The sequence below is a fragment of the Triticum dicoccoides genome, chromosome 2B (genome assembly GCF_002162155.2).
Source record: "Triticum dicoccoides isolate Atlit2015 ecotype Zavitan chromosome 2B, WEW_v2.0, whole genome shotgun sequence".
NCBI classification, from domain to species: domain Eukaryota; kingdom Viridiplantae; phylum Streptophyta; class Magnoliopsida; order Poales; family Poaceae; genus Triticum; species Triticum dicoccoides.
Genome location: NC_041383.1, coordinates 700,991,706 through 701,009,281, shown reverse-complemented (window position 1 = coordinate 701,009,281; position 17,576 = coordinate 700,991,706). Strand labels below are relative to the sequence as shown.

The following is a 17,576-nucleotide window of genomic DNA, read 5'->3' as shown; positions in this document are numbered from 1 at the left end:
GGCCGACTCCCGCTCACCCCATGGCCGGCTCGCCGCTAGTCGGCCGCGCTGCCTCGCCCAGCTCCTCCCACGCCCGCCCGGATGCTGCCCCGCGCTGGCCTCGCGCCGCCTCCCCGGGATCTCCGCGCCGGCTCCGCCTTCTCGCCTAGCCGGCCCCGAGCCCGGTCTCCTCGCAGCCGCGGCTGCGCCCAACTCCGGCCTCCCGCCCCGAGCGCTGGGTCCTCCTCACGCTGCACGCCCGCTCCTGGCCTCGTCACGGCGAGCCGCTCCACCATGCCGCCTGCGCCTGGCCGGCTGTTCCGCCTCCACGCCGGGCCGGCCGCCTCCCGCGTGCTTGCTGCCTCAGGCGCGCCGAGCACCGTCCACACCGCGCCAAGACGCCCAAGTCCCGCCACCCGGCCGCCGACTCCCGTCCGCGCCCGCGTGGCCGGCTCCCGCCACCCGGACGGCCGGCTCCGCCTGCCACCCGGCTTCACCCACCACCCGGCCGGCCTGGCCGGCTGCCGGCTCCCTGCTCGCTCCTGCCGACTGTCCAGCCAATGCGAAGAAGATAAAAGAGAAGAGGGCCGGCTGGGACTGAAGATAAAAGAAAAGTCAAAGCCGCTAGCCGGCTGAAGAGAGAGAAAAGTCACGCCGAGTTCCCAGCCGGCTGACAAAAAAAAGAGGATCCAGTTGCCTGCGTGGAGTCGGACCCGGTTGTGCCAAAAAAAAGGAGCTGTGTCCGACTGCTCAAAGCCGGCTGGGAGAAAAGAGAGAAGTGGCCGGGTGCCCACCGGCCGCCCGAAAAGTCAGGCTGGGTTCCCAGTCGGCTGACTGTAAAAAAAAGGAAGCCGGCTGAATAAGGGTCCAGCTGCAAAAAGAAAAGAAAAGAAAGAGCATTGCGTCCGACTGAGAAAGTGGCCAGGTGCTGTGAAAAAAGAAATGTGCCCGTCCGGCTACCAGCAGCCGGCGGACGAAGAGAAAAGAGAAGGAAAAAAGATTGTTGCCAGGTGGAGAAAAGTCAGGCCGGATGCCCACCTGACTGCTCGTGCACAAGAAGCGTCCGGCTGTCGACAGCCGACAAAAGAGAAGAACACAAAGTAGTTGCCGGGAGATCCAGCCCGACTGCTCAGCAGTCGGCCCGAATCTCGGGGGCTACACCCAGCGGGTGCGCTGACGCGCCCCCGCGATGAAGAAGACAAAGTAGTCGCCGGGAGATCCGGCCCGACTGCTCAGCAGTCAGCCCGAATCTCGGGGGCTACACCCAGCGGGGGCGCTGGCGCGCCCCCGCGAAGATTGCAGACAAGAGAAGAGTTTTGTCCGGCTGCCAGCAGCCGGCAGAAGAGAAAAAGAAGAAGAAGGGCGTTGCAAGACGCCTCACCGCCTAGCCGGTCGAGCCTGACCGGCCGGGGCCCCGCTTCGAGCACCCGGGGGCTCGAAGACCACACCCAGCGGGTGCGCCGGCGCGCCGCGCTGGCTGTCTTAGGCAAACTCCACCTCGGCTACACGAAAATCAATGTGAGCTCCTCACCTGCATATTTTTGCATCACGCAAGCACGGATAACCCCGAGCGATGCTCGGGGAACTATCTCCGCATTTCATTACAGTTGCATCACTGTTCGCCCCGGCGCCAGCCAGAGTTGGCCCGGGGGCTGGCCGCTTGGCCTGAGACGTTAGTTTTCGCAGACGGCTTAGTAGCGTGCGCGGTACCAAAGGCCCACTCTCAGTCACAGACCGCAGAGCGGCTGTCCGACTGGCAAGAGTGAATGCTGGAGGCCACCCATGCGAAAAACGTCCGGAAAGAAAAACGCTTCGGGCGACCCGACCGTTTCCTTTACAAGTATCAACTCGGTTGAATCTACTCCCAGACTTTGAGTACTGTACACTCCACTTCGTGGCCCACTCTCAGCCACAGATCGCAGAGCGGCTGTCCGGCGAGCGAGAGCACAAGCCAAAAAGCGGAGGGAACACGAAAAAGATTAAGGGGGCTCGGACGAAACCGAGTCGGCACCCTCCGCATAAAACTTGCAATGCTAAAAGCAATCATTTGATATACTTGCGTGGACTAACTTTGTCTTTTTCATGATCATTTCCACGAACACTCGCCAAAAAACCTCCGCCCAACTTTGCCAAAGTTGCCCGGAGGCTTGGGGGCTACTGTCGGAGTAATTGGACACGGATACCCCGAAGACGGCAAGACGATATTTCAAGACATTGGGGCTAGCAAAGCCCCTCAGTCCAACTACCCGGCCGGCTGCTGCCTGCTGGCTGCCGACTCCCCGGTCGCCCAGGCCGACTGATGGCTGCCGACTGCTCCACCAGGCTGACTGCTGGCTGCTGGCTGCGCCACCAGGCCGACTGCCGGCTGCCGACTCCCCGGCCACCCAGGCCGACTGTTGGCTGCCGACTGCTCCACCAGGCCGACTGCTGGCTGCCGACTGTGCCACCAGGCTGACTGCCGACTGCAGCCCGACGCGACCCCAGCGTGACGACCGTACCTCGCACTGTTCACGTGACACCCCAGCCATCATGTACAGTGTCACTTGTCCCCTGGCACTATTTATGAAGTGACCCAGGGGACAAGGATGACACCCCACCATGCCTACCTAGCTTACTTCCTAAGCTACCCACATAGCTTACATATCAAGCTAGCCATGCCTATATAAGCTAGCTGAAGGAAATATGCCCTAGAGGCAATAATAAAGTTATTATTTATTTCCTTATTTCATGATAAATATTTATTATTCATGCTAGAATTATATTAACCGGAAACATAATACATGTGTGAATACATAGACAAACATAGTGTCACTAGTATGCCTCTACTTGACTAGCTCGTGAATCAAAGATGGTTAAGTTTTCTAGCCATAGACATGAGTTGTCATTTGATTAACGAGATCACATCATTAGGAGAATGATGTGATTGACTTGACCCGTTCCATTAGCTTAGCACTTGATCGTTTAGTATGTTGCTATTGCTTTCTTCATGACTTATACATGTTCCTGTAACTATGAGATTATGCAACTCCCGTTTATCGGAGGAACACTTTGGGTGCTACCAAACGTCACAACGTAACTGGGTGATTATAAAGGAGTACTACGAGTGTCTCCAAAGGTAGATGTTGGGTTGGCGTATTTCGAGATTAGGTTTTGTCACTCCGATTGTCGGAGAGGTATCTCTGGGCCCTCTCGGTAATGCACATCACTATAAGCCTTGCAAGCAATGTAGCTAATGAGCTAGTTACGGAATGATGCATTACGGAACGAGTAAAGAGACTTGCCGGTAATGAGATTGAACTAGGTATTGGATACCGACGATCGAATCTCGGGCAAGTAACATACCAATGACAAAGGGAACAACGTATGTTGTTATGCGGTCTGACCGATAAAGATCTTCGTAGAATATGTAGGAACCAATATGGGCATCCAGGTCCCGCTATTGGTTATTGACCAGAGACGTGTCTCGGTCATGTCTACATTGTTCTCGAACTGTAGGGTCCGCACGCTTAAGGTTTCGATGACAGTCATATTATGAGTTTATGAGTTTTGATGTACCGAAGGAGTTCGGAGTCCCGGATGAGATCGGGGACATGACGAGGAGTCTCGAAATGGTTGAGACGTAAAGATCGATATATTGGACGACTATATTCGGAGTTCGGAAAGGTTCCGAGTGATTCGGGTATTTATCAGAGTACCGGAGAGTTACGGGAATTCGCCGGGGAGAAGTATTGGGCCTTATTGGGCCATACGGGAAAGAGAGAGGGGCTGCCTAGGGCAGGCTGCGCGCCCCCCCATGGCCTAGTCCGAATTGGACTAGGGGGAGGGGCCGCACCCCCTCCTTCCTTCCCTTCTCTCTTCCCCTTCCTTGTCTCCTACTCCTACTACATGGAAGGGTTCCTAGTTGGACTAGGAAAGGGGGAATCCTACTCCCGGTGGGAGTAGGACTCCCCTAGGGCGCGCCATAGAGAGGGCCGGCCCTCCCCTCCTCCACTCCTTTATATACGGGGGCAGGGGGCACCCCATGGACACACAAGTTGATCTTCGTGATCGTTCCTTAGCCGTGTGCGGTGCCCCCCTCCACCATATTCCACCTTGGTCATATCGTTGCGGTGCTTAGGCGAAGCCCTGCATCGGTAGTACATCAAGATCTTCACCACGCCGTCGTGCTGACGGAACTCCTCCCCGAAGCTTTGCTGGACCGGGGCCCGGGGAGCGTCATCGAGCTGAACGTGTGCCAAGAACTCGGAGGTGCCGGAGTAACGGTGCTTGGATCGGTCGAACCGGGAAGACGTACGACTACTTCCTCTACGTTGCGTCAACGCTTCCGCTTCGGTCTACGAGGGTACGTAGACAACACTCTCTCCTCTCGTTGCTATGCATCACCATGATCTTGCGTGTGCGTAGGAAATTTTGAAATTACTACGTTCCCCAACAGTGGCATCCGAGCCTAGGTTTTATGCGTTGATGTTATATGCATGAGTAGAACACAAGTGAGTTGTGGGCGATACAAGTCATACTGCTTACCAGCATGTCATACTTTGGTTCGGCGGTATTGTTGGATGAAGCGGCCCGGACCGACATTACGCGTACGCTTACGCGATACTGGTTTTACCGCCGTGCTATGCACACAGGTGACTAGCGGGTGTCAGTTTCTCCAACTTTAGTTGAACCGAGTGTGGCTAGGCCCGGTCCTTGCGAAGGTTAAAACAACACCAACTTGACAAACTATCGTTGTGGTTTTGATGCGTAGGTAAGAACGGTTCTTGCTAAGCCCAGTAGCAGCCACGTAAAACTTGCAACAACAAAGTAGAGGACGTCTAACTTGTTTTTGCAGGGCATGTTGTGATGTGATATGGTCAAGACATGATGAGATATAAGTCGTTGTATAATATGATCTTTTTTTGTCGAGGTTATTGGCAACTGGCAGAAGCCTTATGGTTGTCTCTATTGCATAAGATGCAAGCGCCAAATAATTGCTTTACTTTATCGCTATGCAATAGCAATAGTTGCAAGAGCAATTGTTGGCGAGACGACCATGTGATGACACATTGATATAGATCAAGATGATGGAGATCATGGTGTCGTGCCGGTGATGATAGAGATCATGACAGTACTTTGGAGATGGATCAAAGGCGCAAGATGATCATGGCCATATCATGTCATATATTTTGATTGCATATGATGTTTATCTATTATACATCTTATTCTTGCTTTGATTGACGGTAGCATTTTAAGATGATCTCTCACTAATTATCAAGAAGTGTTCTCCCTAAGTATGCACCGTTGCCAAAGTTCATCGTGCCCAGACACCACGTGATGATTGGATGTGATAAGCTCTACGTCCATCTACAACGGGTGCAAGCCAGTTTTGCACACGCGGAATACTCAGGTTAAACTTGATGAGCCTAGCATATGCAGATATGGCCTTGGAGCACGGAGACCGAAAGGTCGAGCGTGAATCATATAGTAGATATGATCAACATAGTGATGTTCACCATTAAAACTACTCCATCTCACGCGATGATCGGTTATGGTTTAGTTGATTTGGATCACGTGATCACTTAGATGACTAGAGAGATGTCTGTCTAAGTGGGAGTTCTTAAGTAATATGATTAATTGAACTTAAATTTATCATGAACTTAGTCCTGGTAGTATTTTGCAAATTATGTTGTAAGATCAATAGCTTGCGTTGTTGCTTTCATATGTTTATTTTGATATATTCCTAGAAAAAATTGTGTTGAAAAATGTTAGTAGCAATGATGCGAATTGGATCCGCGATCTGAGGTTTATCCTCATTGCTGCACAGAATAATTATGTCCTTAATGCACCGCTAGGTGACAGACCTATTGCAGGAGCAGATGCAGACGTTATGAACGTTTGGCTAGCTCAATATGATGACTACTTGATAGTTTTGTGCACCATGCTTTATGGCTTAGAATCGGGACTTCAAAGACGTTTTGAACGTCATGGACCATATGAGATGTTCCAGGAAGTTGAAGTTAGTATTTCAAGCAAATACCCGAGTTGAGAGATATGAAGTCTCCAACAAGTTCTATAGCTAAAAGATGGAGGAGAATCGCTCAATTAGTGAGCATGTGCTCAGATTGTCTGGGTACTACAATCGCTTGAATCAAGTATGAGTTAATCTTCCAGATAAGATAGTGATTGACAGAATTCTCTAGTCACCATCACCAAGTTAGTAGAACTTCGTGATGAACTATAGTATGCAAGGGATGATGAAAATGATTCCCGAGTTTTTCATGATGATGAAATCGATGAAGGTAGAAATCAAGAAAGAACATCAAGTGTTGATGGTTAACAAGACCACTAGTTTCAAGAAAAGGGCAAAGGGATAGAAGGGAACTTCAAGAAGAACAGCAAGCAAGTTGCTGCTCAAGTGAAGAAGCCCAAGTCTGGACCTAAGCCTGAGACTAAGTGCTTCTACTACAAAGGGACTGGTCACTGGAAGCAGAACTACCCCAAGTATTTGGCAGATAAGAAGGATGGAAAAGTGAACAAAGGTATATTTGATATACATGTTATTGATGTGTACTTTACTAGTGTTTATAGCAACCCCTCGGTATTTGGTACTGGTTCAGTTGCTAAGAGTAGTAACTCGAAACGGGAGTTACAGAATAAACAGAAACTAGTTAAGGGTGAAGTGACGATGTGTGTTGAAATTAGTTTCAAGATTGATATGATCATCATTGCACACTACCTATACTTTCGGGATTAGTGTTGAACCTAAATAAATGTTATTTGGTGTTTGCGTTGAGCATGAATATGATTTGATCGTGTTTATTGCAATACGGTTATTCATTTAAGTAAGAGAATAAACTGTTGTTCTGTTTACATGAATAAAACCTTATATGGTTACACACCCAATAAAAATGGTTCATTGGATCTCGATCGTAGTGATACACATATTCATAATATTGAAACCAAAAGATGCAAAGTTAATAATGATAGTGCAACTTATTTGTGGCACTGCCGTTTAGGTCATATTGGTGTAAAGCGCATGAAGAAACTCCATGCTGATGGGATTTTGGAATCACTTGATTATGAATCACTTGATGCTTGCGAACCATGCCTCATGGACAAGATGACTAAAACTCCATTCTCCGAAACAATGGAACAAGCTACTGACTTATTGGAAATAATACATACCGATGTATGCGATCCAATGAGTGTTGATGCTCGTGGCAAGTATCGTTATTTTCTGACCTTCACAAGATGATTTGAGCAGATATGGGTATATCTACTTGATGAAACATAAGTCTGAAATAGTTGAAAGGTTCAAAGAATTTCAGAGTGAAGTGGAAAAATCATCATAACAAGAAAATAAAGTTTCTGCGATCTGATCGCGGAGATGAATATTTGAGTTACGAGTTTGGTCTTCAATTAAAACAATGTGGAATAGTTTCACAGCTCACGCCACCTGGAACACCACAACATTATGGTGTGTCCGAACGTCGTAAGCGCACTTTATTGGATATGGTGCGATCTATGATGTCTCTTACTGATTTACCACTATTGTTTTGGGGTTATGCATTAGAGACAGCTACATTCACGTTAAAAGGGCACCGTCTAAATCCGTTGAGACGACACCATATGAACTGTGGTTTAGCAAGAAACCCAAGTTGTCGTTTCTTAAAGTTTGGGGCTGCGATGCTTATGTGAAAAGCTTTCATCCTGATAAGCTCAAACCCAAATCGGAGAAGTGCGTCTTCATAGAATACCCAAAGGAAATTGTTGGGTACACCTTCTATCACAGATCCGAAGGCAAGATATTCGTTGCTAAAAATGGATCCTTTCTAGAGAAGGAGTTTCTCTCAAAAGAAGTGAGTGGGAGGAAAGTAAGAGCTTGATAAGGTAATTTGTACCTTCTCCCGAATTGGAAAGTAGTTCATCACAGAAATCAGTTCCAGTGATTCCTACACCAATTAGTGAGGAAGCTAATGATGATGATCATAAAACTTCAGATCAAGTTACTACAGAACCTCGTAGGTCTTCCAGAATACGGTCCGCACCAGAGTGGTACGGTAATCCTGTTCTGAAAGTCATGTTACTAGACCATGATGAACCTACGAACTATGAGGAAGCGATGATGAGCCCAGATTCCGCAAAATGGCTTAAGGCCATGAAATCTGAGATGGGATCCATGTATGAGAACAAAGTGTGGACTTTGGTGGAGTTGCCCGATGATCGGCAAGCCATATTGTATAAATGGATCTTCAAGAGGAAGACGGACGTTGATAGTACTGTTACTATCTACAAAGCTCGACTTGTCGCAAAAAGGTTTTTAACAAGTTCAAAGTGTTGATTACAATGAGATTTTCTCAACTGTAGTGATGCTTAAGTCTGTCCGAATCATGTTAGCAATTGCCACAATTTATGAAATCTGGCAAATGGATGTCAAAACTGCATTCCTTAATGGTTTTCTCAAAGAAGAGTTGTATATGATGCAACCAGAAGGTTTTGTCAATCCTAAAGGTACTAACAAAATATGCAAACTCTAGCTATCCATCTATGGACTGGTGTAAGCATCTCGGAGTTGGAATATACGCTTTGATAAGTTGATCGAAGCATATAGTTTTTATGCAGACTTGCGGTGAAGCCTGTATTTACAAGAAAGTGAGTGGGAGCAATACAACATTTCTGATAAGTATATGTGAATGACATATTGTTGATCGGAAATAATGTAGAATTATTCTGTAAAGCATAAAGGAGTATTTGAAAGGAGTTTTTCCAAGAAGGACCTCAGTAAAGCTGCTTACATATTGAGCATCAAGATCTATAGAGATAGATCAAGACGCTTGATAAGTTTTTTCAATGAGTAAATACCTTGACAAGATTTTTAAGTAGTTCAAAATGGAACAGTCAAAGAAAGAGTTCTTTCCTGTGTTACAAGGTGTGCAATTGAGTAAGACTCAAAGCCCGACCACGGCAGAAGATAGAAAGAGAATGAAAGTCATTCCCTATGCCTCAACCATAGGTTCTATAAAGTATGCCATGCTGTATACCAGATCTATTGTATACCCCACCACTGAGTTTGACAAGGGAGTACAGTAGTGATCTAGGAGTAGATCACTGGACAGCGGTCAAAATTATCCTTAGTGGTATAAGGATATGTTTCTCGATTATGGAAGTGACAAAAGGTTCGTCGTAAAGGGTTACGTCGATGAAAGTTTTGCCACTAATCCAGATGACTCTAAGTCTCAATCTGGATACATATTGAAAGTGGGAGCAATTAGCTAGAGTAGCTCCGTGCAGAGTATTGTAGACATAGAATATTTGCAAAATACATACGGCTCTGAATGTGACAGACCCGTTGACTAAACTTCTCTCACGAGCAAAACATGATCATACCTTTGTACTCTTTGGGTGTTAATCAGACAGCGATGTGAACTAGATTATTGACTCTAGTAAACCCTTTGGGTGTTGGTCACATGACGATGTGAACTATGGGTGTTAATCATATACATATATGATTATTGGTGTTAAATCACATGGCGATGTGAACTAGATTATTGACTCTAGTGCAAGTGGGAGACTGAAGGAAATATGCCCTAGAGGCAATAATAAAGTTATTATTTATTTCCTTATTTCATGATAAATGTTTATTATTCATGCTAGAATTGTATTAACCGGAAACATAATACATGTGTGAATACATAGACAAACATAGTGTCACTAGTATGCCTCTACTTGACTAGCTCGTGAATCAAAGATGGTTAAGTTTCCTAGCCATAGACATGAGTTGTCATTTGATTAACGGGATCACATCATTAGGAGAATGATGTGATTGACTTGACCCGTTCCATTAACTTAGCACTTGATCGTTTAGTATGTTGCTATTGCTTTTTTCATGACTTATACATGTTCCTGTAACTATGAGATTATGCAACTCCCATTTACCGGAGGAACACTTTGGGTGCTACCAAACGTCACAACGTAACTGGGTGATTATAAAGGAGTACTACGGGTGTCTCCAAAGGTACATGTTGGGTTGGCGTATTTCGAGATTAGGTTTTGTCACTCCGATTGTCGGAGAGGTATCTCTGGGCCCTCTCGGTAAGGCACATCACTATAAGCCTTGCAAGCAATGTAGCTAATGAGCTAGTTACGGAATGATGCATTACGGAACGGGTAAAGAGACTTGCCGGTAACGAGATTGAACTAGGTATTGGATACCGATGATCGAATCTCGGGCAAGTAACATACCGATGACAAAGGGAACAACGTATGTTGTTATGCGGTCTGATCGATAAAGATCTTCGTAGAATATGTAGAAACCAATAGGGGCATCCAGGTCCCGCTATTGGTTATTGACCGGAGACGTGTCTCGGTCATGTCTACATTGTTCTTGAACCGTAGGGTCTGCACACTTAAGGTTTCGATGACAGTCATATTATGAGTTTATGAGTTTTGATGTACCGAAGGAGTTCGGAGTCCCGGATGAGATCGGGGACATGACGAGGAGTCTCAAAATGGTCGAGACGTAAAGATCGATATATTGGACGACTATATTCGGAGTTCGGAAAGGTTCCGAGTGATTCGGGTATTTATCGGAGTACCGGAGAGTTACGGGAATTCGCCGGGGAGAAGTATTGGGCTTATTGGGCCATACGGGAAAGAGAGAGGGGCTGCCTAGGGCAGGCTGCACGCCCCCCATGGCCTAGTCCGAATTGGACTAGGGGGAGGGGCCGCACCCCCTCCTTCCTTCCCTTCTCTCTTCCCCTTCCTTGTCTCCTACTCCTACTACATGGAAGGGTTCCTAGTTGGACTAGGAAAGGGGGAATCCTACCACCTGTGGGAGTAGGACTCCCCTAGGGCGCGCCATAGAGAGGACCGGCCCTCCCCTCCTCCACTCCTTTATATACGGGGGCAGGGGGCACCCCATGGACACACAAGTTGATCTTCGTGATCGTTCCTTAGCCGTGTGCGGTGCCCCCCTCCACCATATTCCACCTCGGTCATATCGTTGCGGTGCTTAGGCGAAGCCCTGCGTCGGTAGTACATCAAGATCGTCACCACGCCGTCGTGCTGACGGAACTCCTCCCCGAAGCTTTGCTGGATCGGAGCCCGGGGAGCGTCATCGAGCTGAACGTGTGCCAAGAACTCGGAGGTGCCGGAGTAATGGTGCTTGGATCGGTCGAACCGGGAAGACGTACGACTACTTCCTCTATGTTGCGTCAACGCTTCCGCTTCGGTCTACGAGGGTACGTAGACAACACTCTCCCCTCTCGTTGCTATGCATCACCATGATCTTGCGTGTGCGTAGGAAATTTTGAAATTACTACGTTCCCCAACACTAGCTCCATCCATCCATCAGAGGATGGACTCACGCTCCCACACATTCACGCATGCATGCTCAGGCACATGCGGCCACACACACACCTATGCTCATATGCATATACGAGGCCAGATGCCTATGGCACTGACCTCAGATACAGCTCCAGGAGCACTCTGTACCAGATATACTCAGACATGCAGGAGTAGGGGTGTTATCTCTCCGGAGAGCCCTGAACCTGGGTAACTAACGCGTGCTACTCGCATACTCGTCCCTGGATATTCTGGCAGCAGTCTTGCCCTCACACGAAGCCACCTTGTGGCATATGTCGTCTTGCACCCCCCCGTGAGAATACCACGACAAAAACTTTGTTTGCCTTTGGCCGACTGACGGCGGCGGCGTCTGTGCGCGTCGTAATCTTCTTGAAGGCTCCGTCGTGGCTGTTCTTGATGCTCCGGGACGCTCCGGGTGGAGACCCTGATCCTTTGGATCGGGCGGTGGCGGCGTTACGGCGTCGTGATCTTCTTGAAGACGCTGCTTTGGAGGCCCCGATCCGTCGATGTTCGGCTGCTCCTCTTTGTGGTGTCCCGTTGAGGGCTTCTTCGAAATCTAGCGATGATTTATCTTCCAACCTATAGTGTGCTAGGTTCTGATTGAAGTTTGTAGATGTTCTCCAACACCTCTTTATCCTGCCTCGGATGTGTGTGCGTGTGTGTTAAATGCAGTGGTTTGTGGTTGATCGATGATCATTGCTTTATATATAAAGTGGGGTGGAAGTCTTTTTCGACAACAATTGAAGTCTATGTGAGATGATATTTCTAAAACATCATTAGAATTCATCATTTTTATCTCTGGTGAACAAAGTGGAACATATAAAAAGTCAGACTAACACATTTTTTATTTGCAATACAAAACTGAATACTGCTAGTTACATATAAATATATGAACATATATAAATAATATTTTATACTCTCTGTACAAATATATTTGTCGCTACGAGTTTCTAATACAAAATTCGCCACGTACAATTGTTTTTGCTTTTTCCTAAACTACCCTCCCACCTCGTCCAGTCTCTCGCTCACTCACCCACTCTCTGTCTCGCTCAGACGAACCCCTCGCTAGCGTCGCCGGCGCCTCTCCCTCCCCTGCTTCGCCGGCGCCTCTCCCTAGCTCGCGTCGCCGGAGCCTCTCCCTCGCCCGCGTCGCCGGCGCCTCTCCATTGGCTCGGTCGCCATCGCCAAGGTCTCATTTTTATTCTCCAGTGGCTGATTTCGAGTGCGTCGGCTCGATCTGCAACGGCCTTCCTCCACTCCAACGCCGTGCGGTACGTTACCCCTTCCTAGCTCTCCCTCGCTGCTGCTCATCTGGACTTGATTTGATTCGCCCACCCCCGTCTCTTCTCCCTCTCCGACCCCGCCTCCATTACCAGAACGACGCCAGGGCCACCATGACCAGGAGCAGGACGACGCCTTGGAAGGTTCACCGACAGCAGCAGCTACGGTCCGGTCTTCTCCACTGACAGGGATATGGACATGGAGGTCCGCCGTGGGCCTGGAGCTCGTCATGGAGGGTCCCTCCTCTCTCTTCCCCTCCCTCCACTCTGTTGGTTGGTTGGACAGAAGACCACCGCTCGTCTGGCTCTGCTTCTTCCACCGCTGCTCCCCTCCCACCATAGTGCCAGAGACGTTGTGCCAAGAACGGAAGGTATCACCCTCCTCCCTATTTGCTTGCTTGCTGCAACCTATCTTCAGAGATGATAGAAATGTAGAAATCTAAAACTGCAGAAATCTTTAGAGTTCGTTCTTCAGAAACTTTTATTCTGGCGCAGTTTGTACAGATTTTTATGTACAGTACGCAAAATCATATGACTGCTGAAAATGGACCGTCGTATATACCTGTACAAGGTTGGGGGAGGCACAGTCAGCATTGGTGTATTTTCAGTTGTACTGTCATAATTTTCAGTCTGTAAAACTGAGAAGTGTATTTTCCATTTTGAAACTGAGATATGCTTGCACTATCATACAGTAATTTTCAGTTTGTAAATGACTGTTAATTGATGGGTTTCTTCTCTGGAATTAGATTCGGGAGCCGCCTCGATCCAGAGTGTCATCGTGCTTGTAGAATTGTAGCCGTTCCTTCTTCTAGGAATGGAGCTAAGCTACCATCCCAGAAATGCAATTACTCTTTACGTTGTTTGAGCAGAACCCAGTGAAGCTGTAGCTTAATACAACACATTTGTTACTATGCTCCTCTACTATTGCACTATCCATGTAATCACTTTGCATTGCATTGCTCCTTTTCCTGTTGCTAGCCGAGGTGTCTGACAGTTTTTTTGTTGCTGAAAATTTCAGATCATGTGCCGTTTGTCATGGAAATCGTTGTGATTGATCCCCCGAAGCATCTTATCTTTTTGTTGAATGTGCTTCAGGCATGAGGCATGACTTCACATATCTGAGTAAGAGTTTTCATTTCCAAGGATTTTTCAGTCGTGCCAACAGACCCTTTGTCATGCAAGTTGAAATAATCTAATAATTATTAAACTTTTAGATTAGAGAAGAGAAAGATCCAATGATTTTCATACCTAGAGGAACTCACCTTCTTGATGCTCCTTGCTTACATGAGGTAGTTCTCAGGAATTTTTCCTCCAGGTCTGGCTATTTTGATCCTTTGCTATCTGTGATGGGAGAAGGGAGAGCAGAGAGGGGGGAGGGATAGAAGAGGAGGTTAGCATAGGTAGGCCATGGGGAGAAAAACTGGGCATCAAATCATAGCTTGTTCCAGTTATATCATATATTGCTGTATGGAGCAGCTCTCCATCTTTTTTCCATCAAAAAGATGTCAAAGATGAGAACTTACTAAAGCATTAAATTATTGTATTAATTAAATGAAGAACTTATCATCACTTATATGCTAAAATTAGTTGTCACAATAAGAAATTCACGACGTACACACTAACATCTCTACTATTACAGTGGTAACGGTGAACAGATAACAAAGTTTTTTGTTCACTTATTTCTCACTGAAAAATAATGCTTTTTGTCTTTCCTGTTACTTATTTAGTCAACATGCACTTTTTTCCGGTGCTTAGCTCTTCTTGTATGCTTTAATAGTTTGTACAAATACTAAATTCCATATATTGGAAGTTATGTACAGTCTCGATACACTATTTGCAGGTCAAATATCTGGGAGTTCGAACAAGTTGGATGCATTTCTCAATTCCAGTTTCTCTATGTTTACCCAATGCCAAAGGTAACCATTTTTTTTTGAATTTTAAAGGTAACCAATATTAGTTCTGGATGCGTGAAAACAGTTTGCCATAGACATTATTAGAGAACCACCGCTAACACATTTCTTTGATAGGCAGTAACCAATAAATAACTTACGGCGACAGTACACTACATATATGTACATGTATGCTCTTATTTTTGCTCATCACATTCGATATACAGTGTCGGCATGCTTTACTGAATTTGTGACCACAATCTTCAATTGCCTTACCCCAACAACAAAAATCATGATAGCTGCAATATGTCTGTTTGTGCATTTTGGATTTGTTCCTTTGTGGCTGCAGCATCAGACCTTTTTTCCTTACAAGTAAAGATGAATCTAAAATTTTAAATGTGAAAACATCTAATTTTCTGTAATAAGATAATGTGATTCAGATAGCTAGTTCGATTTTACTCTAATATGTTTTGGCCTTCAGTATGCCTTGAAAAAGGGTAATATGTTCTTTACAGTATAAAGATCATTGCTGGATGGAAAGTTCAAACAAAAATATATGAGATCCTACCTTGAAAAAGGCTAATATGGAAGAGCCTGGAAACAAATATCACATAAATAATGCCTTTGTATAAACATCTGGGATGGGTCTTTTGTCACACTCACAATGAAATACTTTTTGTTGAAATTAGCGTGCCATCTTTGGCTCAGCTCTCTTGCTTTCTTTCACATGGACAACCTTAGTATGCGCAATCCACTCCAAATTTAGAGAAAGGAAAGTAGAATTCACTGTTCACAAGCAAACTTAGCTATAAAAACATATTAGTATATGTACAACAATGATAGCTTAAGTAACATCACCTTCAGAGGGGCAAGTTTATTTCACTAAGTAAATTGATTCCATCAACAACAACTCCAAGGAAAAAAGCAACTTACCTTCATGTTAGTGCAAGAGCGTCATAAACGGGATATTATACGATAGGTGGGCGTGTCAGTGAGAAATACAAACATGTGGTCTTTCAAACATTATATATTATTGAAATGCCCCTAAATGGTATAATACATGAGTCCAAAATGTACCTACAACCAATAACACTTGGAGACGCAATAATTGCATAGCCGCTACCGCCAACGAATAAACACTTTCACAAGGTGATACTCATGCAATCTACACAAGTTTCTTAAGTGCAGACCTTAGTATATTCGTGCATACCCTTCCAGAGATGTGAACTTCGAAGGGTTGCATGGATTATCTGACCCCGGGACCCCCTCCTGAAGACCGGAACCACCTGCCTGAAGTCCTCGCCAAACACAACAGTTTTACCTCCAAAGGGTTGGTCCCGTCTTCCCATGATGTCACACATGCTGTTGTCCAGTGCCTCGACCGCCTGTCGCTTAGTCATGGTGGCCTCGTCCCATAGTATCAATGAGGCCATTCTCAGTAGCTTGGCGGTCCCACTCTGCTTCATGAAGGTGCATGAGGCGCCATCGTCGCAACTCAATGGGATCTTGAACCTCGAGTGGGCAGTCCTACCTCCAGGCATGATAGAAGTGGCGACGCCTGACGTCGCGGTAGCGATTGCGATGTTTCCCTCGCTTTGAACCTTGGCGAGTAGCGTCCTGTACAGGAAGGTCTTCCCTATACCTCCCGGGCGATCAACAAAGAACACACCCCCATCACCGCGTTCAATTGCAGCTAGTATCTTGTCGTATGCAGCCCTCTGCTCCAACTTTAGCGACGATGCCACTTTAGTGACGTTGATGTCAAAATCAATGGTGGATTCCCCGATCACCTCTCTGGCCTCGCCCTCGGTTGGGTCGAACGCATCGTCAATGCTTGGAAGAGCGAAATCATCCATGTCTTTGCCAATGGACTGCAACGTACCCCTAATGTCAAGCAACACCATCTGCTCCACCTCAATCGGGCACGTGTGTGATCGGCGATAGTCATCAGACATAGGCTCGAAGTGCCTACCCCATTAACCACCAACGTCGCCTGGCTCACAGTTGAAAGAACATGCGGTGCCCCCATGTTTGGTTTTGGCAATTGATGACAATCTCTATGGACTAATGGTTGCCTTGAGATATATTTGAAGGGTTTGTCCATAGGCTTTTCTTGGAGTCCATTTGTTGGTCTCAAGGAGAGTTTGTGATGACCACAGTGCTATTAAGGAATTATCCAAAGATCGGTCATGTGAGTGTTGAGCTTATTGCAAGCATGTCTTGAAGAAGAAGATTGTGTGATCATTCATGTCTACCTTCAAGACATCATCCAAATGAAGAGAGTTGGAAAGATTCAAGGTTGATCAAGACTAAGTCAAGAGTGAATCAAGTTGATCAACTCACAAAGCATAGAAGATGTACCGAGAGGGATCAAGTGATCCCATGGTATGGTAAGCATTGTCCATTGCACTCTGTGTACTAACCCATGGTCTATGTGAGAGTTCTATGTGGGGTTAGGTACGTGTCCATGGGCTTGCGTCAAGAGGCAGATATCATACAACCCATGGAAAGGATGACATCAAGTGGTGATCGTCATCAAGATTGCTGTGTGCAAGTTCAAGTGGAGCATCATGAAGAGATCAAGTGCTTGAATCTTGCCATCCATTGTGGTGTCAATGGACTTGTGAAGATGTGCCTAAGAGTGGCTCACCCATAGTGGACTATGGGGGAGCAATCATCTAGTCTTCATCGAGCTAACGCAATCAAGAAAGATGGTCCAACTTGAGGGAGTCAAGATCGTCTTCATCTAGCTCAAGTGGACCATGTGCAAGGCAAAGGTTTGTCCTTGATAGGTTTTCTATTTTACCGGTCTCGTGGTGGTAGTTGGGAGATCGAGTTATAGGATCGTTGCCGTACTATCAAGGGGGGCTCTCAAGTTGGTAGCTTGATCGTATCGTTAGTAGAGAGCTCAAACCATTGCATCCTTGCATCATCTTTATTGGTTCTTGTTTGGTTCTTCTCCTTGTGAGTTTTGGAGCTTTTGGTCATTTTCATGACAAGCTCGAGTTCATCAAAAACGGAGTTCACATGCATCTTCTATGATGTTTTCGATGTTGGAGGTTCTGCCGGTTCTTCTCTGTTG

At 46.4% G+C, this 17,576-nt stretch overlaps 1 long non-coding RNA gene across 1 annotated transcript; it reads left to right on the top strand.

The window, feature by feature from the left end:
- Nucleotides 1–12,481: 12,481 nt before the first annotated feature.
- On the top strand, nucleotides 12,482–14,692 carry LOC119368383. The gene is made up of 4 exons (XR_005176623.1): nucleotides 12,482–12,596; nucleotides 12,702–12,976; nucleotides 13,624–13,727; nucleotides 14,446–14,692. It is a non-coding gene; the product is annotated as an uncharacterized LOC119368383 (long non-coding RNA).
- The last annotated feature ends 2,884 nt before the right edge of the window (nucleotides 14,693–17,576 follow it).